Below are 26,519 nucleotides of genomic sequence, written 5' to 3'. Positions count from 1 at the left end.
AAGGTATACATATATTTAAAGTATTATATATTAAGGTCGAACAGCTATAGCATAGTGAGATATGTGTGTGATGCCAGATTAAGACTGAATCACCACTTATTAGACATAAATTAAAAATTTGGGTACCAGCAGTTAATTGATAAAAGCAAATTCAGACTGTACTTAAACTCATACATTGAAATAACTTTGTACTTAACTTATATGAAATAAATGTGACCCATGATTCATACCAGAACCGTAGTAGTGGAGAAGATTTTACCATTCACTGACCATAGGTTTCTCTTTTTAAGGATTTAACATGATTTACTATTTTAAGCATTACTGAAAGGGTGATCAATGAGGAACAAAAAATAAATTGTTCAAATGTTCAATTATATTATATGTCTGTTAAATAAAATATTAAATCACCAAAATTTAAATCAATTTTTTAGATTAGGAAATGTTAATCTGAACTTTAATTTTTGTTAAATTTGAGTATTCCCTGAAACAGAAATTTAAGAAATTTAAATTTCTGAACTTTGTATTAATTAATTTAAGGCAATAAAAGATGCCTTAAAATGAAATTCATAGTCAGGAGCCTTTCTTAATTTAGCACGCATCACATCCAGTTGACAGAGTGTTACAATACAGATATCACAGTGAGCATGCATGAGTTTGGCGCATATTTATTTCTAAATCTTCATTATAAACAAAACCTATAGATCAATTTGTACTTTTTGAATTTTATTGCTTCACTTACTATATATATATATTTACCATTTAATTTTACAAAAATGACTAGCAAATAGGTCATTGCGGCTGCCCTTTCCACTTAAGTAGGTCAAGATATAGAGCTGCTATATAACCAGCGCAAATCAGATGCACCTTGTGTGTGCCTGTTACCCATGAGGGCATCTGATCCCCAGGAACTGGAGTTACTGATGGTGGTTAGCTGAACCTGTGTCTGTCTAGGATCTGACTTAGGTTGTCCCTTCACGTACTGAGCCATCTGGATGTCCTGTCATGGCTGTCTTGTAGTGAGTAATTTCACTAACGTCATTATTTTATTATTTCACTAAAGTCTTCATTTGTCAGAGCCCATGGATATGGATTCGTTCCACCTTGACCAAAGCTCAGAGAGTTCAGCCCTGTTCTTGCTCTTTCAAGATTATGACAGGATGTTTGACCCGGGACGTGGCTTCCTGCCGAATGCTTGGCTTAAGGTGTGGTTGCTGTATGTCCTGCCTAAACAACAGGATACTTAACTCAGGATACAGTTACTTTATGTTTCAGGTGTTGGGGGGTAATTACTTTGTTCTCTGTATCATGGTAAAGCAGTCTTTTGCCTTCTCCTTCCCTTTTGGATTGGGGTATATAAAGCATATAAAAATAAACACTGATGAATTCAGTATTTATGGGGTTGCACTCCCAGCTCTATTCTGTGTCTCGGTCCTTTCTTTTGTGTGTCTTGTTTTTCTCTGCCTGACATTTCTAATCCACGTGCCCCTACCCTGGAACATAAGGACGTGTTGAAGCTGGACCTCGATAGCTGTTGCTCCTAACCTTACTGATGGCCTTCAATTGGGGCTCATGACAATTATTGTAATTAAGAAAAATTTCCTTTCAGATTTTTATTCATATACTTTATTCATGGTAGACTTATAGAAAGTTAGAAATGTTAGGTAGGTAGATTGAAAGATTATGATAGACAGACAGATAAATGTTTACATAAAATATTTTTTGTTACATCCTTATGGTAAATCAACAATATAAGAATTCCCCTACTGATGAAGTTCACTGAAATAAATCTGTATTAATCAGAAGATATGTATGTAAACAATAGGCAGTACCTACTCCTTAGTACAGTACATCAGCCTTAGTAAACCCCTTTACATGTCTACCTCAGCGGAAAATCTATATCCTGCAAAGATGTGCTTAGGCTTAAAGAAATTTCTGGCCTAAGATGCAAGTGCCTTATAAATTAAAAATATTTTACACATCTGAATTACTGGTAATAGATAAGTAAAGATTGATAGCATGGCCTTCATCTGAGAAATAAGCTAATGATGCTTTATTTCTCTAGTAAAAATATTCATAGATGAAATTTATGAAAGTCATAAATATATGAAAAATGATAAATATGAATATTTGATAATAGTCAAAACATACTCTAAGTGTTTAATGTTAACAGATAGAAATTTTATATTAATTATAAACCAAATCCTTTGAGATAAATGCATTTTAAGCAAGTAATACCAAATATTACCTACATCTTTTGTGATTTATCATTAGATACCATCTTATCAAATGTAGTAAGCCTTTTACTGATCATGAAAAGGAAATCCAAGGGACAATTTAATAGGAACTTAAACAATCCAGTCATATCAACAGTTGTCTGGATTGTTTCTAAGACCACTGTGTACATTAACTACCTTCACTTTTGACACTCCAGATGAAGGGTTATTCAAGGTACAATGCTCTCACTTTTTTTTGTGGGCGTGTCCCGTACATTATTTGTGACTCCTACTAGTTGCCTTTTGAAAATCTAGGATTAGGTTGTTTTCCAGTTGTGGACATTCATCTAGACTCCTTGTTCACCCCCAAAAATCTCAGCTTAACTGTTGGGAGCAGTGAGACCCCAGATCCTGAATTTCTTGTAATCCCCTATCTGAGTGCCTACAGCTGCTCTGAGCACGAGACCGTCAGGAGTTTCTGATGGCAGGAGAGTGGTTTCTGGTGGGTTTGGCTGGGGCATGGCTATCTCTATATAATCTGCCCCTGAACACAATAAAGGGGGCATTTTTGGGGAATTCAAGTATGACCCGTGTCGCTGTCTCTCTATTTGTGTGTTTGTGTATTTTAACCTCGAGCCCCCTTGCCCGAAGCTCGTGAACTGGGTGCCAGTGCACAGAGCGCAGACACGGGCCCTGTGCACGGCACTTAATGAACATGCAAATGCTGCCAATTGACCGATGTCCATGGGACGTCCTTGCATTTCAAAGTCATACATGAATCAGTTCAAAGTGGCTTGGAGCATACGGGAGGCTAGGTATTCTTAAGTTTCTCCTTCAGAGTTGCATGACTTGTGTCCCCAGTGCTATTATAAAAATGGCTTTCTAAGGAAGCAGAATAATTTGATATATGATACAATAAATAGAAAAGTGAGCATAAATATGAAATGGAGAGAATTTACAAGGTGGCTATGTTCTTTCAATTTTTATGCTTCTGCATTATATCATTATGAGTCCATTCAGCTGCTCATGCCTTTAAAGTTGGTTAAACTGTTCCATTTAGAGATTTATGTACTGGATTTCTTACAAATATGGAACATAATTGTGTGTGAATTATATTCTGAATACAGCACTTCTGAATCACTATGATGTGGGCCTCAGAGATGGAAATAGGAGGTCATTTGTGTTTGCTTGAGCTCACTGTGTAGCAGATGACTTTCATAAAATGTGGTGAAAAGTACTAGCCAGTGATCTTGTGAAATATAAAACTAAGTTAAACTTTTCAATCCCAGTTTCTAAATTATTTACTCCCTTTTTATGACCTCAATCCTGATGGTACAGTATCTTTTGCAAAATTATTTTCAGCCCAGTTAAATAACTTCTGATGTAAAAGACTCCATGACTGTTTGTATTTATTATCTTAGAAATATCCTCATTATGTAAATTTGGGATACTGAAATATGCAGTTCTTATACTCACGGCTGGAAAGCCTTGTTTCTAATTCCTGCATCAGCTGGAAAAAGGCCATGATCAGAGCTCTTTGGGTGTGGCAAGCTTGTCAGAAATTACCAGTGCAAAATAGCTTGGTATTTGGAGAGATTTTTGTCAGTGGGTCTGGTAAATAAGGAAAGTGAAAATAAAGTAGGCTAGTAGTGATTGATTATTGCTACTTAAGCCATTTGATAGGAAAAGTCATGCCTATTAGTCAGAAATATACTTGAATAAACATTCTGCTTCTCATTGTCCCTCCCTCCCTCTCTCCCTCCCTCATCCCTCCTTCTCTTTCTTCCTTTCTTCTTCTATCCATCCTTTCCTCTCTCTTGGCTTATTTCCTCCATTTTTTCTTTCCTCTTTCATTCTGCTGAGATTTTCACCCATGTCACTATTATGTCAATTATGTATTAATCTCCTATTTATTTGGTGTCAGCTTTGTCCCCACCTTGTCTGTTTGGCACTTGCAATACAGCAAAACAAAGATACCCTGCCCTCATGATGTGTATGATAGCAGGGTGGGGTTGGAGCTAAATCAGTTACATAAATGTAGCAAGAAGGAGAGTAAAGGAGGAAGGATGGTGTGTGTGTGTGTGTGTGTGTGTGTGTGTGTGTGTCTTTGTGAGTGTATGTATATGTGAGGGGGAGGGGAGAGAGAAGAAGAGAGAAGGTGGAGACAGGAAGAGAGACAGAGAGAAAAAGAGAGAGGTAGATTTTAGTCAAAATTGTCAAGGAAGAGTCCACTGAGAAGAGGTCAGTTTGAGAGGCAATCGGACAAGAGTAGGTAATGATTAGGAAACAACCCCAGGCAGGGTATAAAAACCTAAGAAGTCAGGAGTCAAAGTGTGCTGTGTAAGCAATGATAGAACCCTGGTCAGAAGGTAACAAGAAATGAAGACAGAAAAGTGATGGAAGAGTCTTGAAGACCAAGGCTTCTGTTTTGAGTTGAAGAGGGTACCAGGGAAGAATACTGTAGAGTTCAGAACCATTTGACTTAGATTTTAACAAGATTACTCTTGTCTCTTTCGAAAAGAGAACAATGAGAACCCAGTGACAGAATAGGATGCCAGGTTTATATAAGAGATGGGTGATAAAATAGGAATCAGAGAGCTGGACAGACACAGGGCACATTGGCTGGACAAGCCAATAGGATTGCTTTACATTAGACGTGTGAGCGAAAGGAAGAGAAGACCAAGGGGACATCCTGGGTGTGGGCCTAAGCCTCTGAGAAAATGGAATTAATGAGACTCAGTTGAACAAATTTGGGAAGAAGTTTCAGGAATGCAGTTTAAAAGTGATGAATTACTCGACACCCAAGGGAAGAGAATGGTTAGCAGATGACTAGGGGCAAAACTGTAGCTCATTAGTCAAACACTTGCTTACCATGAGCAAAGACCTAGTCGAAGTCTACATCACTACATCATTCAAAAACCTGCCTGATCTTACTAATTAAAAAAAATAAAATATGAAAATTGACAGATAAATGGAAACCCAATAGGATTAATCTATACCAGGAATTATTTAAATGACTCCCTTGGAATTCAATAGATTATTATTAAATAAACCAACTAATTTTGAATTAAAAGAATATCCCTTGGCTGGTTTATGTGAATAGACCAGTGAAATTATGAACAAAGAGTTTGCTATAGTTTCCCCAATAAGTCAAACATAAATAACTAGGTAGACAGAACCACCCATCTTGGCTTTCTGTTAGCATCATGGCTGTCTGAAGCATCATGGATCTCTACAGCTTCCCACTCCTTTATTTCTAAGCAACTTTCCACAGTCGATTTTGATTTGTTGGAATTCCTTTTAACTCACAATCATTTCCAAACTCAAGTCCCATTTGCACTTGCTATCAACCATGAATTTTTCATACTTCTTTTTAATGTACAATTTTCTAGCAAATAAGTTTATTACAGAAGAATGGGTAGTTCTATGGACAGAGAAAGAAATTTTATATAACTTTCTGTATCATTCCTTTAAAACTACATAATATATATATGCTAGTTATGTCAGATTCCTGACAAATCATTTAAAACAGTGAAAAAAAAATAAGGAAACGTTTTCTTTTTAATTGGTGACAGCTGTGACGATTGATTATTCCAGCACCTAGATCTGACACCCAGTGGGTATTCAATAAACACTTGTAAATATTGGAGAATTGACTCAGAAAAGTTGAATTGAAACTATGAGACTTACTGGTTGTTCATTTGTTATTGTTTGTTTCTTTTATTTGCCGTGACATTGAACTACATCATATTTCAATGGATATGTGTTCAAAGGAAGTTTCTGAAGACTCCATATATGAGCTTTGAAATTTATCCCTCCTGCCCCTTATTCTTATTTGTGTGTGTGTGTGTGTGTGTGTGTGTGTGTGTGTGTGTGTGTGTGTGAGAGAGAGAGAGAGAGAGAGAGAGAGAGAGAGAGAGAGAGAGATACACAGAGACAGACAGAGACAGAGACAGAGATGGCTGACTACTTGGAAATGGCCAATCTATTTGGGAACTCAGTTCTGGAGGAAATGGATCCTCCCTCTCTCATAAGTCCTTAATTGTCTGTGTCTCTTTATCTATCAGTAAGATATTTTGGAACTTCCCCTTTCTACATTCACATGGTCACTTGTAGTGTAGTGTCATCATGTAGGTCTTATTGAGACAGTCATATTGTTGAGATTTTATGGATACATTTGCCCTATCATGTCTAAGGGACACTATCTAGCAGATCTGGTCCTCTGTTTCCTACAACCTTTCCTCATTCTCATCTGTGATGTTCTTTGAACTTTAAGTGTATTGCAGGTGTATTAGTTGGGGTTGAACACTTCATGGTCAGTTATTCTTTATAGTTCGACCAGTCGTGGGTCTTCATAATTGTCTCCATCTGCTGTAAAAAGCTTTTCTGAAGAATGGTGACAACTATGCTTACTGGTGGGAATAAGGATAAGTATTTAGAATAAAGTTTGTAATTTTATTTTATTTAGAAAATTGGCTGTATTAGGTTCTCCTCTAGAGTTTATGACCTTTATTTCCAGCCATGGGTCGCTTTCTAGGTTAACAGTACGAGTAATGGATTCTCCATTGGTTACTCCTGAAAAGGAAAGTGCCACTAGTTGAGCATCATGATATCTTTCAGGTCTACCTGTGATTGTGGCTCACAGGCTTTCATCAGGGTAGAATTATTAATTTTTTTCTTTCACTTGGCAGATTGCATAGCGTCTTCTGAAACTATGAAAGCCAGTCCTTAAAGGTGGAGGCCTCCAGATCAGCTTTTGTTCTGGTAATGTAAGTCCTGTGTCCAAAACTTGTGGTGTCTGCTGTCCCACCCTGCACACATCTGTTCTCATCTCATCATGTCTTCATAACACTGTGCATTTATAAAGAAAGCAATCAATCACTGTAGGAGAGTCAGTGCCTCTGAATTCACAAATCATGGCACAGAACTCATTATTAAATGGAAGGCATTTTCTCGTGCTGTAGAGTTATGCATATGACTTAGAAAGAAATCCTAGCACATCTATGAGTCCTTAAGTGAGCCCCATAATGATTTTTATCATACTTTCCCCATAATCTTGCTTTCTATTCTGTATGTAACCATTGAAAATTTTGCCATACTTCCTTTAGAAAACAATATCAAATAAAACCTAGAAGTCAATGTTTATTGGTTGAAAGTAAAAGGTAAAATAGAAACACTAAGAACAAAAACAAAACAACAGCAAGAAAAACCAACATTAATAAACAAGTTCTCAAATCTCTTAGGATGTAAGATTCTTATTTTTCTCCAGTGAGTTGCTAATTGCATATTAATTCTTGTAATGATTATGGAGAAAAGATAGAATTAGAAATTCCTTATTTTCTTATCATAATTTCTCAGACATTGCTAACAGTTGTTTTTTTTTTTTTGTAAGATATCAACCAACATTCAGTGATCTTTAGTTTTCAACACTGCATGTGTGCATGGCAGTAGATATTCCCCCAACATTTTCTGAATCGACAGATTAAAGAATGAACTTGCACTGATTTTTTGCTTTTTTAATAAAAAATTAGGAAGCAAATTACAGAAGAATAAAATGAACAAGAAGCTTGTACTCTTTCAAATCTAATGATGTATTTCCTCAAAGTTGCCAAATCATGAGGAACGTGTGCAGCAGTTTTTAATAAAGTTTGACCTAAAGGGAAAGGAATTCAGATTCTAAAAGAAAATTCTCTGTCTTTACAATAGTTTAGCCTAGTTTTGGGGTAAAGAACTTAAGAAATTATAGAAAAGGAAGTTTGATAACCCATTTGGTATTAAGTTTATTTAGTATTATTAAGGCCATGAGCTCAATGGGGAAGGGAGACATTGTTCAGAAATAAGTAGCTTAAAATTGTCTACTGCATCTCGCTCTTAGATATCCTGACCCCTCTTTTGCCAGGGTTTGTGAGTCTCGGGAGGAAGGTTGTGATATAGATGTCCCACTTAGGGTTGAATACTTTTCAGTCTTTTCTGTACTTTGCCATTTGTGAGTTTTTGTGTCAATTATCACCCACTGCAAATAGAAGCTTCTTTGATAACAAGTGAGGGGCACACTAATTTTTAAATTTAGCAATAAGTCACTAGCAATAATTTTAATATTATGTCCAGTAAGCAAAATAATAGTAATGGGTTCTGTCTAAAGATCTAGGACTTGTCTAATCATAGGTTCTTTTCTATAATGCCAAGTATGGGGTTCATATTGGACAATAAGATTAAGTCCAATCAGAAAGTAGTTGGTTATTTCTGTGATAGTTGTGTCCTGACTGTACCAGTGGGCATGCTTTGCCAGGCCAGTCATATTGTAGTGTACAGAGTCTACATCTGGGTGGGAATGATAGCTGCTTTTCTCCTCTAGTAGCCTGCATGGCACTTCTTATCACTATGAAAGCAAGCCAGCAGGGATGATGCTTCCAGGTCAGTACTAGCTTTATAACTACATGTGGTATGACTCAAGAATGTGGTGTTTTCAGCAGCAGGGTCTCACCCTCACATTCTGAAGGGTAACTGTTTTCAGTTAGGCTTCTATTGCTGTGATAAAATCGTAACCAGAAACAATATCAAAAGGAAAGGGTTTATTTCAACTTTTAATTGTAGACATCCATGAAAGATAGTCAGGGCAGGAGTTCAAGGCATAGATCTGGAGTCAGAAGCAAGCAGGCAATGGAGGGACACTGTTGGCTTGCTTCACTTGGCTTTCTAATACTGCTTTCTTATACAGCCTAGGACCACCTGCCTAGGAGAGGTATTGCCCACAATGCGCTGGCCTTTCCTACATGAATCATTTATCAGGATAATACCCTGTGTTATTGCCTACAGAACCAGTCTTGTGGATATATTTTATTAATTTATTTTATTAATTAATATCCTTTCTTCTCAGATATGTCTAGGTTTATATCAAGTTGACAAAGGCAAATCAGTACAATCAACCCTTTGTCAACTTGACATGCAAACATATCACTTAATAAACCATAACCTTTCTTTTTTGATATATCCTCAAGGTTTTGTATTAGCATCATAAGATAAAACAAAATATAACTTTAAAGTCCACAGCCTTTTTTTTTTTTTGAGACAGAGTTTCCCTGTAGCTTTGGAACTCACTCACTCTATAGACTAGGCTTGCCTTAAACTCACAGAGATCTTCTTGCCTCTGTATCCCAAGTGCTGGGATTAAAGGTGTATGCCACCACTGCCTGGCAAAAGTCCACAGTCTAAAAAAAACTTTTAAAAATTTATTTTGTTTAAAATATTAAGCATCTTTCTTAAAGTCCATGCTTTGGTGCCTTAGCGTTGAAGGGTGCTTCTCCTTGGTTGTCTGTTTCTGATGGTTTGAGTTGGTGGAGTGCAGCACATGATGGTGGGAATACACCCTAAAAGAAAGGGCTCATCTCGGAGCTACAAGGCAGCAAAATAAGAGAGGAAGAGAATTACATTCTATTGTCCTCTTCAAGGGCATGCCTCAAAGTAGGCCCCACCTCCTAAGATCTTACCACATTCCAGTAATACCAGAAACTAATGTCCAAGCCTTAACATGCATGCTTTTGCAGGACAATTCAGATCTAAACTAAAGTAAAGGTTGAGATAGCTGCAGACCAAATACTGTCTTTGCAGGGTAGAAGAGTTTGTGAGACTATTAAGGGCTTGACTGATTTTATCAGGGATAAAAAGCACATGAAATTACCACAAGTGGGAACTTACATTAAGCTGTAAGTTCAACATTTTGTTTTTAATCACTTTCTCAGGATTAGTAATTTAATATCTTTAGTTCATGAAATTTCAGTGAGACTAGAGGGAATTGTGTTTCTCTTTTGGGAAGGTTTTAAAAGATAAGGCAACTTTTGGATTTGAGTATATAAAAACTTTAAATAATAAACTTGAGGCAGATCACAGTATTCACTGGATGCCCTCTGGACTCTATCTGATGCCTCTTGCCTATTTCTGATTTCAATTCTCTCCTCTGGAATGTAGGGACCCCTCAGACCCTACACTCAACCTACCAACTATTACAGCTAAACTAAACTGGATTATCAGTTACCTGACTCATTGCCAGTATATCTTAGTACAGCAGGTAGGAAAGTCTGGTGCACTGAGCTAGCCTGGAAAAAGGTTAAGATTCAAAATTTGTAATGTTATTTCTACTGAATGCATTCATTTTTGAGCAAGTGATTATTTATATCACATGATATGTTTATTTCTCAAAATCATAGAAACATTAGATAGTGTCTTAAATCTTTGATTAAATAATCAAATTAGTATTGTTCATGTAATGCTTATTTTTATACTAAACGGCAATTTTTAAATTCTTACCATATGCTAGTCAAACATGTATTCATATTTTAATTCTCACAGAGTCCTGTGAGGGAAAAACAAACAAACAAAAAAAAAAGACGCTGTACTTCAGATACCTTCACTATTCCCTTGTCAGTCAGTTTTCTCATCCCTAAACTTCCTCTCAGCAATGTTTACAGATTCCATGTAGGTGTTTTTGACTTCATGCCTCTCCATGCCAAAGAGTGTCTTTTTTTTTTTTTTGGTGTTAAAGAGAGCTTTAAACCTAACCTAAGGCCATAGTTAATTTTATCTTATTATAGTTGGGTTGCATTTTGATTTTATTCAACTTTGGGGAAGTTCAGTTAATCCACAAGAATTTACAGAATTCCTATGCAGTGGAGTTTATTGGTTTAGATATTCCAAGATTTGTAAGACAATGGCAAGAAATCACTATTTAAGTTAACCATGTCTCAATGAAGGAATTTCTTCTGAAGGATCTCATTCAGGTAAGATCTATTTTTAGAAATATTCCAAATATAAACCATGTGTTTAGCAACTAAATTTCCCTCTACAATTTTCTTTCCATAAATACTGTTTATCATAACATCTTTCCCAATAAAATACATTCTTTTAAATCTTATTTTACATTTATGTGTGTGTGTATGTATATATGCATGTGTAGGGGGCACATTTGCTATGGGATAGGTGTGGAGGATAGGGGAAGACTTATAGGAGTTGGTTTGCTTCTTTTACCATACAGGTCCTTGGGATCAAATCCAGGGGTCTGATTAGCAATGACAAGCAGCATTCTCTGCTTAGTCATCCTACTATTTATTTTTTTAACAAAAAAAATTCTTTGATATTCTAGGAACTATTATTACCAAGAACAAATGAGGTTAGTTATAAAGTATGTTTAAAGCATCATTATGATATCTTCTTGTTTGCTTTCTGTCGTTATAACAATACCCTGACCAAAAGCAATGTGGGGAAGAAAACTTTTATTTCTTTATATATGTTCAAGTAACAGTCCTTCCTAAGGCTAAGACCATGGGGGAATGCCGCTTACTGGCTTCTTATGGGTGGCTTGCTCAGCCTGCTTTTTGTGTTGTTGTTATACACCTCAGGACCACCTGAGTAGTTATTGTACCACCCACAGTGGCCAGGACATTCCCACATCACTCATTTGTCAAGAAAATTCCCCGGGTGACTCTAGTTTGTGTCCAGCTGACAGAACCTAGCCAGCGCATGATCTTTAAATTCCTTTGCATTAGAATGAAAGAAGATCGTTGAGCTAAGTTATGAGCAACTAGGAGATCTGTTCATTGACAGAGGAGAAGTTCCATGTATTAGTTGGTGCACATGAAGGGAACATGCCTGGCCAAAAGGTGCCAAGAGCTACTTATCCTGCGTTATATATCTTAACGCAATTTCTATACATAATTGAGGTTTTCTGTTATTGAGTATCCCTGTAAGTTTCTCAACAGGTTTTCCTAATTTGTTCCTTAGTTCTATGAAATGTGTCTGTAAACCACTTCCCTGTTCTGTCATATGCAAAGAGCTAGAGGACACTTGTCCAGTTGCTTGTCCTTGGGAGAGCATCTGCTAGCAATCTTGTTCTGTGTAGCAATGCTGCCTCTGGTAGGAGACAGCTGGCTCTTATTAGTAGATCCGCATTACAGAGCAGGCAAGCATAACACACTTTGGGACTTACGTATATGCTTTTCTCCCTTCTCACTTTCTGAGCAGGTGTTCTTCCCACAGAGGCTAACTCCCAGGAATCTGGTTTTAACCATAAAAGAATTATAGGGAACATGAGGTCTCCCTTTGAGCGCACTGATTAGCTTGACATCTCAGTTAGTCCAGTCCAACCACAATAAGCAATGCTGCTCCAAAAGAGGTAAAATAGACTCAAAGCCTCTTAGGGAAGAACAATGAAGCAAACAATTACATGAAAAGTTGTATAACACTAATAATGAGAGAAATAATAATTGAATATTTGTTTTTTTAAGTATTTGGATGTTTGGGTATTCAAGGATAATTTTTCTCATGTGGTACAGCAGCATTTGAATTGACGAAAGTCAGAGTAGCCACACAGAGAACATACCATTGGAATGTTCTAGTTGCATTTCATTGAGGCAAGAAGCACCACATTAAGGAAGAGAGGATGGAGAGGAGGCAGAAGCCATGGGAGCCAGGAGAAGCCACAGACAAGGATCTTTTTTTAACCTAAGAGTTCTGGTTGAAAGATAGATAGCAGGGGAAGAGAGTTCAATCCAGACTAGTTTGACTAATTCTGGCTAACAGGGCTATTGTCATCTTCAGTTGCCCTGAATTCAACCTTGGGAAGATACAGGGTAGAGGGACAATTAGGTTAGTATACACACTATGAGAGTTGATTGTGGGTGTTTGGGGGACTATAGGTGCCTCAGGGTTTGATTCCAAATAAAATAAAATTCATATTCCTAAGTAAATTGTATTAGCATTCCCTAGAGAGACAGTCTTCCTTAGGTCTGCAAGGTTTCCACGTGCCAGGGAGCCAAGAATACAGACTGCAGCACTGATGAAAAGACCACAAATGTGAGCTTAATCAGATTAGTTGACACATGTGTATAGAGCATGCTACTAGGTGGGTTCAGGGGAGTAAGAGCCTCTGTTATTCTGTGTGGTATGAGCTTTGACAATTCATCTGACTCTCTAGTTGTCATATCTGTCATGAGTAAATGAAGATAATCATATCTAACACATAGATTATTGTAAAAACCTCTCAGCTATCCTTTGTCAAGTTCTGAAATACTCAGCATATTGATGTTTTAAATGACAGTTGTTGTTGCCTACAGTGATTCATGAAATAGGGCTTCCTGACTAGCTGTATATAGTTGTATTGTATAGCTGATAATATGAATAAATCAGGCTATAGGTTAGTATACTTGCAAGTTCATATATACATAAGTGATACTTTACAAACATGAGCACATGTACCTAAATTTTTATGACATAAACAAACATGGATTGAAACTTGGTGCCTGTTAAATGTATTGGTCTCTAAGATGAGAGGAACTTCACTTTCTATTTCATACAATTCTTCAACCTCAACCTTTCCTACACAGGACACATACAGAAATCTGTTTTGAAATGTTTAGAAAAAAAGCATTGCTTTTTGTAAATAGAAAAATGAGATTACATTGACTATATGAACAGTCTATAGAGGAAACATTTTTCAAATAGAGGAGAAAGCTAAATTGTATATAAAACATATCCATTGTTTGCTTATAATATAAGAAAAATACTTGTGATCAGATATTATTTTATTAATGCAGATATCAAAATCTGATAATTCTTAAAATTTGTATGTATTGTAATGGTTTCCATCAAGTAATATTTAAAAAATACTTCTTGAGATTATATCACCCTTCTTTTCCTATTTTGAGACCTCCTCATATAACCACTGCCCTACTGTCTTTCCAAACAACCCATCCATTCCAGATAATATGACTTGTAAAATTGTAGGGTACCATTTCTGAAAACCACAATTCATCAAAATACAGAGATATGGAGCCCAGTTTTACAGGATACAACAGCAACAGAACCACACATAAGGCCCAGGGATTATTGCTGAAGAGGTTGACATAAGAGTCAGAGGAACAGGAAGTTTGCTGGGAAATTATGTCCCCTGGAAATGTTAGAGAAACTACTCCCATGTAGTCTCACCATCATGGCTGACTAAACATGACCTTAACAAGGGCTACACTAGTAAGCATGCTAACATGGAGGGGAAAGCTCATGGGGCCTCACCCTAGACAAATAACCACAGGAAATTAAATGTTGAGAGCAGGAGAAAGAGTGTTCCCCACGGAATAGCATATCGCTTGACCACAATACCAAGTGGTCAATCCTTTTAAGTATTCTTCAAGGGGTCAAAGTAAATTTGTGTGTGTGTGTGTGTGTGTAGATTTGTTTCATGAAATGTGTTGAATAAGCCACTGTGGTTTGTCTGATTAGTCCTTTTAAACTGGATATACTTATGGGTACTGTGAGATTGTCATATTCGTACTTCATTCCCCTTGTCTGAAATGTGTTTGTAGCCCACCCAACTCACGTGATGTTTAGTAGACATCGTCTACTTCACTATGCCATTTTATCACTTGCATCAGCTTTACAGCCATAACGCCACATGTCACGACAACTATAACTAATTTATAAGAACTTGCCTATCAACAGTACCCTATTCCATTAGTAATGTAAAAAGTATAACATAGAATATGTTCTTGTCACATATTTTATTTCTATAATGCTAGAGACACTGTTTTAATAAGTCAATATTCTTTTGAAAATATTTAAAAATAAATTTATGTGTCCATGTAGATAAAAAGCCTATATAATTTTTACTTATAGTCTTATCCTACCTGGTTCATTATTTATTCTGACTCCTTCTAAATGTTGCCATTTCCTGAAGGATATGTCAGTGTGATGGGCGGGGCAGGTAGCCTAGGGTGGAATTTTCTCAGCATCTGTTACTTACACTTAGGCTACGTGGCTTACAGATGGCTTTTTGTGTGTGTTATGGATTGCCACGATTTCTTTGGAGAAAATCTAAGTCATAGTTCAACTATTTCTTCGGGCACAGTATGTATTTTCTTTCATTTTAAAGGCGTTTCCCCCCTTATTTTATCTAAAGATATATGGATGTTTTGCCTACTTGTATATCTATGTTCCCTCACACCTGCCTGGTGCCCATAGAGGACAGAACAGTGTATCAGACAACCTAGAAGTGGAGTGAGATTCCATCTGGATACTGGGAATCAAACCTGGATCCCCTGGAAGAGCAGCTAATGCTGTTACCTGGGGAACCACCTCTTCATCCTCCCTACTCTCACTGAGAATATATTTTCTAACCTCTGGTGTTGTAACTGGAATTTTAGGGCAAAAATTGGAGGCTCCAGAAACATCAGCAGATTAGGCTTGGACATGCATCCCAACATACTAATTAGAGGAGAGAGAGACAGATAGAAAAGCAGAGAAAAGATATTTACTCAGACTACATATGTGAGAAAAAGAGTAGATGAAGTGGTCCAGGGACTGTTGGTGTCTGTGTTTCGGCTACTTATGTGGATTTTAGTTTTAAATAGTTAAAGGATTGGATAAGAAAGTGATCAGTGCACATGAAGAGGGTGGTCAAAGTGGTCTCAATTGATCATCTTGGTTCTAGTTCTGTGTCATCTTTAACTAAGAGTTGCTCTCGCTTAAGGCAATAATCTGGTTGTAGATAACTGCGCTGTCAATAGTGTCTCCTGCCTTTCAACACCTCATTGCTCATGGAGGCCAAAAGGTGACTGTGGGTCTCACACAGGTGGAGAGCTGCAGGGGTCTGGAATGGGACTTGTGAAGGCTTGACGGTAGGACGTGGGATGACTCAGTTACTTTTCTTGAGAAAGAAAAGAGATGGGTAAACTATTACCAGTTGTTAGCAGGCATTCATTGAGTAATTAAGGAGCCTATTTGCAAGGTTAAATAGCTGACCCAATGTGGAAAAGACAGAAGGGAGGCAGAAGGCTAGAGCTTAGTTACTGCAACAGGAAGAGGGAAGGTAGATATGGCAAAAGGAAAGTGGGGTGCGAGTGCTTGGTTACTGTGGAGGTGAGGGTGAGGGCCCAGTGACTCAGCAGCAGCAGTCTCTGAGCATCAGTCCTGGTATCTCAAGGCCCCAGTCATTATGCCATTTGATTATGTCTCCAGATTTCATATTTTGTGGCCTCTTTTCTTCCTTTCATTTTCTTCTAGAGATTGTTCTAAGAATAATCTCTGCTGACAATGATTTTCAAATTCACTGCTTTTATGGAGACCGAAGTCAGTTTTATAGAAAACTTGTAATACTGCATTCTCCCCTTCTAGGTGTTCCATTTTGTTTCTTTATACAGCATTTGCGCCTCTGCTGAAAATCTCTCTGTACATGCATGTTGTCTACGTTTCCTCTGGACATGTGCCTCCTGGGTCCTTCAAGCTCCTGTGTGATGATCACACCTGCAGAGTCGCCTGCTCCATTGCTTCTTCTCTTCTATCAAAGGTCCTTGCTCATTCTTTCCTCTCATCATTGTCATTATTATGAAATGACAGACACGGGTAAAAAGGAAAGAAAGCAAAGTAAGCATTCTTATCCAGAACAGAATTGCCCTTCATTTAGTGATGCGGAGACCATTCTTATTTGACTTTCATCTCGATTTCCATGCAGCTTTAGTTAAACGCCTTTCATCGATGGCTTTAAATGCTTTGAAGAACGTCCTTAAGACGCCAGGCTTGCGGTGAGAATGGCAAGTGGCAGATAATCTACTTTGCTTTTGCTTCCATTCTCCAGCTTTCTAGGTGACTGTGGTGCTCTCTTACCAGGTAATTCTGCTCTTCAGAAAACCTGTCCGAAAGCCCAAGCTTCAGGCTTGTGAGGCCCACCTCTGCAACCATGAGGGAGGGCCCATGTTTATCAGGGCAGCTGCTTCTTGTCCCACCACCCTACCCTTGCCTATGATGTGCCACAGTGCAGTTTTCCAAATTTATCTCTGGAACCTTCCTCCTCCTCATTGTTCTGTCAGGGGTGAAACAGCTACCCAAGTGTGCAGAACTTTCTGTGTCTCAGTTCTTTGGGTTGTTTGCATTCTAAGTTCCCTGATACCTTTTCTTTGCATAGCTGTACTGTTTCAGCTTGCCTGTGTCTCTAGTCGTTTGGATGCTGTGTCCTCTACTATTGTAGTTTTCTACATTCTAACTCCAGTTGTGACTTTTGAGGATGAAACCATAAAATTCAGAGTTAATTTGAACTCTAGTGCTCTGAGATACTGTAAAATTCATAACCAACTTCAGGAAAATTTGAGAAAAATACCAATCATATAAATCAGTCTATTCCCAGTCTTCTCCTTTGTTTAATACGATGGCCCTGTCCCTGCCCACCCTTTATGGAATCCATTTATTTTTCTCAATATAATTCTGTGTGATGGTGTGGTTAACTGACTTGGAGCAACAGTTTCTTTGTGGGATAAAAACACAGGGCTTCTTGATCTTAAATCACGGTTTACAGTTAGACTCTTCCCTTTGTTTGAGTAACATCTTCCAATTAAATACCCAGCACAGTTTCTACTCAGAATTTCATGTACACTGCCTCAAATAACCACTATCTATAAGTCTATAAGTCTATAGCTATAATCTGTCCACATGCATTTTCTCAATAGCTTTTTCTTGACTGAATTCCCTAGACACTGTTTGCTAAGAATCACAACAGCGAGAAAAGGAAGTGAGCAGGCTTATAGCTTTCTTCATACCTTCCTAGACACACACACACACACAAACACATAGATTTTGCTAATTTATAATTGATACTTTTATTTCCAATATTACTAATGATTAAGTATTTCATTCAACAGTATAAGCTAGGATCTCTTCAATCATTGTTAGAGATTAAATTAAGTGTGGAGCAGAGAAATAAATCTGTTCATTAATTTAAAAATATTCTGTTGGAGAGTTTACTGTACCATGTGAGAAGACTGGCTTCTAAAACAGGATAGCAGGATTTAGAGACTAAAGCACGTACATGTGAATGTAAAGTTACATACGTAACCAGGCATTAATTCATGCGTGTTTTAGGAGAAAAGTCAGGTGATATGATTCCATTCAATAAAACACCACTTAACAAATTTTTTAATAGACACTGAAATTTGAGTACTCATTTTCTCTGTATATCTCAATATTACAGATATATTCAATACAGCAATTCCAATTATATTTTAATACCTATTTTTATTTTTAACTATGTATACACATGTGAGTCTATGTGTGCATATATGCATGTGTGAGTGTGAATGCCCAAAGAGTCCAGTAGAAGGTACTGGATCCCCTAAAGCTAGAGCTACAGGCAGTCATGATTTACTTGATTTTGGTGCTAGAAATTGAATTTTGGGTCCAGAGGACCCAAACGGTTAAGAGCAACAAATGCTCTTAACCATTGAGTCACATTTCCAGGCCCATGTCCAGATTGTGCTTTAAAATTTAAATTTCAAGAACAATTAGTTAAAGTTTGAGATTTTATGAATTTCCAGATATCTGAAACTTACTATTACTAATCAAGTAGGTATTTGACTTATGTGATTTATATGTCTATTTTAATCATATTATAATGCTGGACTGACCAGAGAGTAGGATATCTTGTACAGATAATATGATAACTTTTACTCTCTCAATGTTTAGAAGAGGGAAAACAATCCCATTCCGTCATGCCGAGTGGGTCATTTTAAGATGAACGGCGAACAAGAGCTGTCGTGCATTATGGTCCAGGGAAATGTTGCACCAGGGGAAGAGAACTTGTGGAAACATCTGGGTTGGATTTTTGGCACAAATAACCAAACATTGCTCTCACGGGGAACAAGCCTTCCTGAAGGAAAGACCACAGAAGCTGTCTGTTTTTATTAATGCGCCTCACTGGGGAATCTCCTGTGGTGATGGATCACCCTCATTTAAGGAATGATGTGCTGGAAAAAACGCATTATTTTCATGAGTAAGGGAGTGGATTAATGCAAGTGTGTGCTGTAAAGAATGCAGAACTCACTCATGCTGCAGACTGAGCTTTGGGTGTCGCCCATTTGCACGGCTGTTTGAGCAAGCACTCTAAATGGAAATGCACTTGACATTTTTGCAACTGGATGTAATCAAACATTAGAATTTAGCTGATTTTTCAGAAAATGATTAAACCAATTTCTTACTCATCTCTAACCCTTTGCAAAAGGAAAAAATTGAGTAAAAGATACATTAATAAAAAGGACATTGTAAATGGAAAACTGCCTGGGACCAACTGAAGAGGTTGATATCTCTTTCTCCTGGCTTCCCTCCCTTCCTTTGACTGTCACAATAGTCCTGGGCCACATGAATCATCAGGAGAAAGTGTTCATCACCTGTTTGCAGGCCTTGGTGAAGCAATTCAGGACAAATGTCCCATAAGGTACCTTGAGACTGAATTATGCTCTCCATTAATGTTTATGTCACAGGAACTTGTTTATATAGAAATATTCTTCAACACACCATAGTAAATGATTTGGGCCTTGCAGTTCTTGCCATTGGACAACTGAGTATTAAATCTGCCAACAGATTAGAGAGCTCATGGTAAGACTGTGTCTACTACCCCAGATTACAATGTAGGTGCTTCTCGTAAGATCCACTCCAGCAATTTAAATGGCCAGTGAAGCAGGAAGCTAAGAGAGACAGTAATGTTAAGCATGCTTACACCCTTGACCCAGAAGGGAATTCCAATAGGTTTATTGAAAAAAAATGCATAAATAATTGCTAAGTAACCTATTGCAACAGACTACATTATTATAAAGTTAGAAGCTTAAACCACACTTATTTTTAACTTAACAGTTTCTTGGTTAGTAGTCAGAGGAAGGCTTACTCAGGGCCTCTGCGTGAAGGTTTGCCAACAAGCAACTTCAAGGTGAACTCCATGGCAGGGATGGAAGCTCCTCTGAAAATTGCTAAGGAAAGATACGCATCCAAGATCTTTTGGCTGTTGGAAGGATTCAGTCTCTCTCTGGCTGAACACCACAATCACTAAGCCCTAATGTAGTTCCCTAGTTTTTTAATCCAGTTAAGTATAAATAACTTCATATTCCTGTTTGACTGTTTCTATGAAAGAGAGTTTGTAGGCATGAGGCATTCCAAGTGATGTATTACTGACTCCGTCCAGGAATCAAAGACCATCTATATTATTTCAATCCTGCTTATATATCTTTCTAATCTCTCTTTACTTCTTGTCAGCTATATAACATGGGGTAATTAATTCTTGGCTTTCTGTGCCAGTCCTCAACGTGTAGATGGTAAAATTCTTGTTATTCTGTCTATCCACAGATATATTCTTGTAATTAAATGATGTAAGTAAAAAGTGCCTTAAACAAATAAGTTGCTTATAACTGTCACATGTATATACAGGTCACCTAAATTTTCTGGGCTTTGCTATTCTGAGACATCATGGAGAATAACGACATGATGTCTTCTGCTTTATAGCTCACATTCCCACAGCCCCTCCAGAGATTTCCTCTCTAGGTTTTTTTCTGACTCTCCATCTCTCTTACTTTTAGTCAGTAACAAATGCCATTTGCAATTTCTTAGTTTGTCTTGCTCTGGCCTTGCTCTTTGGGGTCTTGCACATCAGCCTGTTCCATTGTCTTCTGTGTGAACAGTGCCCCCGATCAGAATGTGGCAGACCCGTGGGTGAGAGCCAAAGTACTCCTTTTCTCTTCCCTTCAAGTTACAACTGTGCTTGTGTACATACATGTGTATGTGTGTGTGCACATGTATACATGCATTTAGAGAGATGAAGCTTTATTATCCTGGAAGTGTGACACTAACCCAGTTTGAGATTTTGATATGTTTGACCTGCTTTGTTAATTGCCTGAGTCCTGACATTTGGACATTGTGTTCAGGATTTCAGGGTAAGTAGGTCATTCACACAGATAAGTTACACTTAGCAAAATTGGAGTTCTACATCCACTGATTTCTGGTAATAGAGACAGGGAGTCTAAAACATGAATCTTACTAACCTTCTGTGAAATGGGCAGCCGAGGATGTGAGCCCCTCCTTATCTCACCAGTTGACATCAGTCCATTTTTTTTTTTTTAATGGAGCAGAGGTAATACGGGGAGTGGTGTCTGGCTACAGGAAGAGGGCTCATGTAAAACTGTTAGCATCCCCCTGTGCTTTGCAGTACTCTGAGATGCAGGTGAGAACTGTCCATATTCACTAGGTTTCCCTAAGGCAGAATGTGCCTGACAGTGCTACTGTAGATCTGATGAGGCCTTTGAGAAACACATCCAACCAGGTCTGGTTCTTCTACTCATATGTAATAGAGATGAAGCCTTATTTGAATAGACAGCTATGTAATGTTTGCTCTATGAAATGGTTCATGACTGAGGCTAAAATAATCAAAGGCACCAAAATGTCCTGAGAGCAGCAAACTTTGCCGACACAGAGCTTCTACTCTTGCATGTGTACAAGGCGCAGTTTCCCTTTTTGATTATCTACTTTGCAAGTTGTTCTTGGGCGGCTAGAACAGTTTTGGAAAAATCACAGCACTGCTATAAAATAAGAAGGTAAGCACTAAGGCAAGGTGGAATGCCACATAACTAAATTATTTTCACACTAGCAAGTGTGGCTGACAGAGGAATTAGCAAAGTAGTTCAAATTTTAAACAACACTACAAAAGAAGTCTGTTTCATTGTCTCTGTTAAATAAGTGCTGGATTGAAGTTGCTGTACAAGTTGTCTGTAAAGGAATAAATAAACCAGTTTAGGGAACTGGTATATTTCACTTTTTTTTTCTCTGCCTATGTTTTCTCAGGTTCTTTTTTTTATGCTAAAATTTTTTATTTAACATTTTATGGTTTCTTATTCTTCACATTTTTTTCTTTTTTCTTTTTTATTTTAATTAACTTTTCTTTTTTCCAACCTTCCTTTATCCCAATCTTCCTGTTTCCCCAAGTTCCCCCAATCCTCCCCTTCTCACTTTTCTCTCCCCGCCCCCCCTTATCCCCAACCCACCCCACCCCCAAGATCCCAATTTTCTCCCCGTCAATTTTATCTACTTCCCTTAGCCAAGAGGATAACTATATGTTTTTTCTTGGGTTCACCTTCTTATTTAGCTTCTTTAGGTTCACCAGGTATACACTCCGTGACCTTTATTAATGGCTAGAAACCAATTATGAGTGAGTACATCCCATGTTCATCTTTTTGGGTCTGGGTTACCTCGCTCAGGATAGTGTTTTCTATTTCCATCCATTTGCATGCAAAATTCATTCTCAGGTTCTTAAGTGAACCAATTTTGATTTGGTTTTGTTTAACACAACTTTTTTGGCTGAAACTCTTTGCTCTTTCCCTCCAAATGAAAACAGATGTCTTCAAGTCTGATTCATTTCACGGGACAGGTTAGTCTCTCCTAAAATGAGGCTTCTGCCTGGGTATGACTTAGTTCTAGCAGCTGAGCTTCAAGCCAGAGCTTCTCTCTTCTTCCCACTGCTCTTGCTGCTGGAGATACAGGGGTAGAAACAACCCTGAAACTAGGAGATCTAAGCATGGCCAACAAGTAGGTTTTCTGTGGAAAGGGCTTGAGAGAAATTGGAGGCTCTGTCCTCTACAAGAGCTATTTTTGTTGATGTTTGTACATAAATAAGTGGAGATCTCCACATGCTAAAAATTTCTCCTAAATTGTCTTGTTTTCTTCCTCTGAATGCTGGAGCCAGGTGCTTCATTAGAAAGTCTCTGGCAGAAGACTTCACAGAGCTGGAGTTGGAGTCTAACCCAGGGTTTCACACTGGTGCAAGGTCATCTAACCTTTGAGATTCCAAATGAATTCTGTGACACGTATTGCCTTGCATATTGCAAATGCAGAGGGAATGCACCCCATGACAGGAAAGAGCAAAGAACTCTCCCTGCTGTGCTTATGGGTCTGTCAGCACTGCCCATTAGTCTTCGTAGATGGCTTTATTGGCTGCTTTGCCCCATAGCTCTTTGGCTAAGCACTTCTTATCTAGAAAACAACTCAATCATCCTCCTGTCTATCAACCGTCATGAGTCCCAGAATGTCAAGCCTAGATGGAAAATTGCTAAAAAAAGAAAAAAAGGTCACTTTCAATGTAGACCTAAAGACTGCTTTTTGATCCTTTCCTAGAGGAACTGATTCCAGCCAACTTCTCTAATAGACAGTGTAGCAGCTGAGTCTGTCCACTGACTGTAGAGCTTGATGCAAATTTACATAGGAGGAGAAGATCATATAGAGAGGGAAGGGAAGGTTCTGTTTGGGACCTTCAGGATGTTCCCTTGTTTCCTGTCACACACATTCAAAAAGCATCAGTGTGCACTAGAATGGTCAACTAGGTTGTGCAGCGTAGCGTACCTTTTTTTTTTTTAACATAAAATCACTCATACTGTTATTTTTTTATTGGATAGATGGAAATAGAGCACTGAGAAAGAATGAAGTAGATTTGCAATTACAGTCAAAAGTTTTACTTGTAAAAGAATGGAAACAACCCTCATTTTTATTTTTAACACAATCACAAATCTAAGGTTTTATGATATGTGTTCTTATGCCGGCATTGTTTTCTGCAAAGGACTCAAATGAAAACAGCAGCCACCTGAGTAGTAAGACTTGGGACCGCAGCGGGGTATCACATGCACCCTCCGGAAATTTTGATATTGGCTTTCGTCACTGTCGTCCTGGTTTACAACAGTGAGCAGAAACTGGTTGTGTACATTGGATATAATGCAGCCACAGCACAAGTGTACTTTCACTGGATATGTCTTAAACCCTGGGCCATGTGATTTTTGTCACTGATCTGGTTTTGTTGCCTCTTTTGACCTGAGAGCCTATATTTAGTACCTGAATTAAACAAAGAGAAAGAAAAAGCCCTGAAGTATTTCTAGGACTAGCTAAGTTGATAGAATTTTATCTCTTATGAATGAAGCTTTGGGTTCAATGACAGCATCATGTAAAACTGGATGTGATGGTGCATTCTAGCATTTGGGAGGAAGGGGTAGGGTGATTAGATGTTCAAAGAAATCCTCTGCTGTGCAATGAATTTGAAGTCAGCCTGGGATACATGAAAACCTGATTCAACCACCTCAAACAATAAGATAAACAAACAAAAAGTATAGTATGGACTGGAGAGGTGGCTCAGTAGACAAGAGTATTTGCCATCACATCTTGGATCTATGTTTGATCTTCTGGATCTATAGATGGAGAGAACCAATTCATGTCTATACTCACACATACATGGAAGACACACACATACTAAGAAAATTAAAATATATATTTCCTGTGTGTACGTTTAAAGTTACCTTAATGTGACTTTAATGTGGGTGTGTATGCACAATTTCCCTCCTGCTAAAAAGACATTGAGATCTACACATACACACCTACATGCGTGCATACGAATTTTATGTGTTTTTGCTTGCCAGGATGGGTTACGAATAAACACTGGCCAATACGTATTGACATATTAATTAATTGCCGAGTACACAATCGCACTGTAATGCAATCATCCTCCTGCTTAGAATGTCTTTGTCCCTCTGTCATTGTCTGAAACCTCCAGAGAGAGACGGTGTTGTTGCTTTTATTCCATCATGCAAATACCGGGTCAGGTATCTCATTGTTTTTTCTCTTTTCTCCCAAATCTCATGGGCTTTGGTTTTATTTAATAGATTCTTTCACAAAAGTGGGATCTTGCCCTTGGTTTCTAAGGAAGCCTTTTGTTAAGTTCATGCCCAGTAACCACAGACAGTGCACAAAGTAATGGAGCATGGTGGAGGCAGCTTGCTCTCTAAGAATTCCCGTCGCACTTCCGTTTTTATACACAGCGAATGAGAATGCCTTTACAAACCTCTCATCTGGATAGAAAAGTGAATGGAAAATGGAAACGAACAGAAGCTGAGGCTGCAGCACTTGTGGTAGAACTGTAGAGTGCACCAGTCCATGAAAGAGAAATGCATTTTTAATATTTTTATAGAAACGCTCTTCAGATTACAGCTTTCATCACATATGTTTAGTATAGATAATTCCAAGGCATTTGGGATGGCTCTGGAATCATAATCAACGTTGTTGGTACAGGAAGGTAGGCTGTGATACAGTTGTGCAGGCACCTGGCTTTCTGCACTAGAAGCCCACCACTAGTCTGCTAACCCTGGCCTGTATGTTCCTTTTTTCTTCATGTCCAGAACTTGGTCACTGGGTTCAGACTTGTAGGGCTCGCTGTTCATAGGCAGGGCTGTCTCCTCTCCTGGATACAGGACTCTGTGCTTTTGCGAGGATTTTAAAATCCTAATAGAAGAAGACGAATCCTTAGCTTTTATCATCTATTGATAGTTTGTCTCCCTCCTTCCACCCCTCCCTCGCTCTCACTCTCCTTTCTTCCTACCCTCTCTTCTTCCCCCCATTTCTTTCTCTCCTGTCTCACTTTCTGTGGTTTTGGGGATTAAACTTGTGCTGTACAACTGAGCTGGGCTGTCTTCATGACTGCAGATTTGTTTTCTAAACCAAAAGTCTCCTTAAAAAATAACCGAGGCAAGGAGAATGTGGCAAAATTTTCTAGAAACCAATAAGAAACACAGGACAGCGACAGAAGCAGATATTGTTAGCCTTTCAGCTGCCAGGACTTAGGAGTGAAGCCTGCAGATCCATGCCCAGCAATGGTGACAGTGACATCACTGTTATCTTGTGTGTGAGGTGTCAGATGCTCAGCATGGCGCACCTCTACTTTTGAGTCCTAGGACCATCTTTCTGCTCTCTGGCTTGAACCCATCTGGAACAGGTCACTGGATTATAAACATTTTGAACGGAAGGAAATTCAGTTGTTAAACTCCTTTGTTGAGAAACAGTGCCCCCCTCAAAGAAGTCAAGACTGAATTGTCATGAGTCTCCTTCCATTGAATGTCCAAGGGAGACTGAGGCACTCCAGTGAGTTGAGGGGTGGACAATCAAAGACACAGATGTTCAGAGACCCACCCTTCTCGGCTCCTCTCCTCCCCGCCTCTCCTTTCCTATTCTCTCCCCTCCCCTCCTTTCCCCTGCCCTCTCCTCCTGTCTTTTCCTAGGAGCTCATTTTCTCTCCTAAGTGAGATTTGATTTCCTGTAAGTATTCCCTTTCTTCCTGCCCCCACCTTGTATGAAGCCGTTTGTGTTCCTGTAAATGCTCTTGCCGCCTTCTCTTCACCCTGTGAAAGGTAATAATGCCCAGACTCTGGCCTCCCTGTTTCAGGGACATTTCTTTCTGAATTCTATTACATATATAACACTCTTTAAAATATGTCTTCTCTTCCATGAACCAGGTTTTATCTCCAGTTTAATGCACAAATCACTACTTAAGAAACTTAAGGGCGCAGAAGGGAAGTTTGTCCTTCTACGACATTTTGTGCTCATACTTAATAATTTTAGTAAAAATTCCTGTCAATGTTTTAGTTGGCTTCCAAAGTTCTCTCTCTTTCTTCTTCCTCTTTCTTGCTCTGTGTGTGTATGTATACCTAT

General features: G+C 38.3%; 1 protein-coding gene across 1 annotated transcript in view; it reads left to right on the top strand.

Moving 5' to 3' along the window:
• The window catches only part of Stpg2 (sperm tail PG-rich repeat containing 2), a 1,012,587-nt gene that overhangs the window by 371,581 nt on the left and 614,487 nt on the right, over positions 1-26,519 (top strand). Inside the window, exon 14 of the mRNA XM_050121746.1 lies at positions 6,905-6,982. The gene's annotated coding sequence lies outside the window, so the exon portion shown is untranslated. The remainder of the gene's footprint in view (positions 1-6,904; positions 6,983-26,519) is intronic.

This window comes from Alexandromys fortis, unplaced genomic scaffold, assembly GCF_014885135.2.
Source record: "Alexandromys fortis isolate MF-2015 unplaced genomic scaffold, M_Fortis_MF-2015_v1.1 scaffold_196, whole genome shotgun sequence".
Taxonomy (NCBI): domain Eukaryota; kingdom Metazoa; phylum Chordata; class Mammalia; order Rodentia; family Cricetidae; genus Alexandromys; species Alexandromys fortis.
This window is presented reverse-complemented; position numbering and strand designations above follow the sequence as displayed.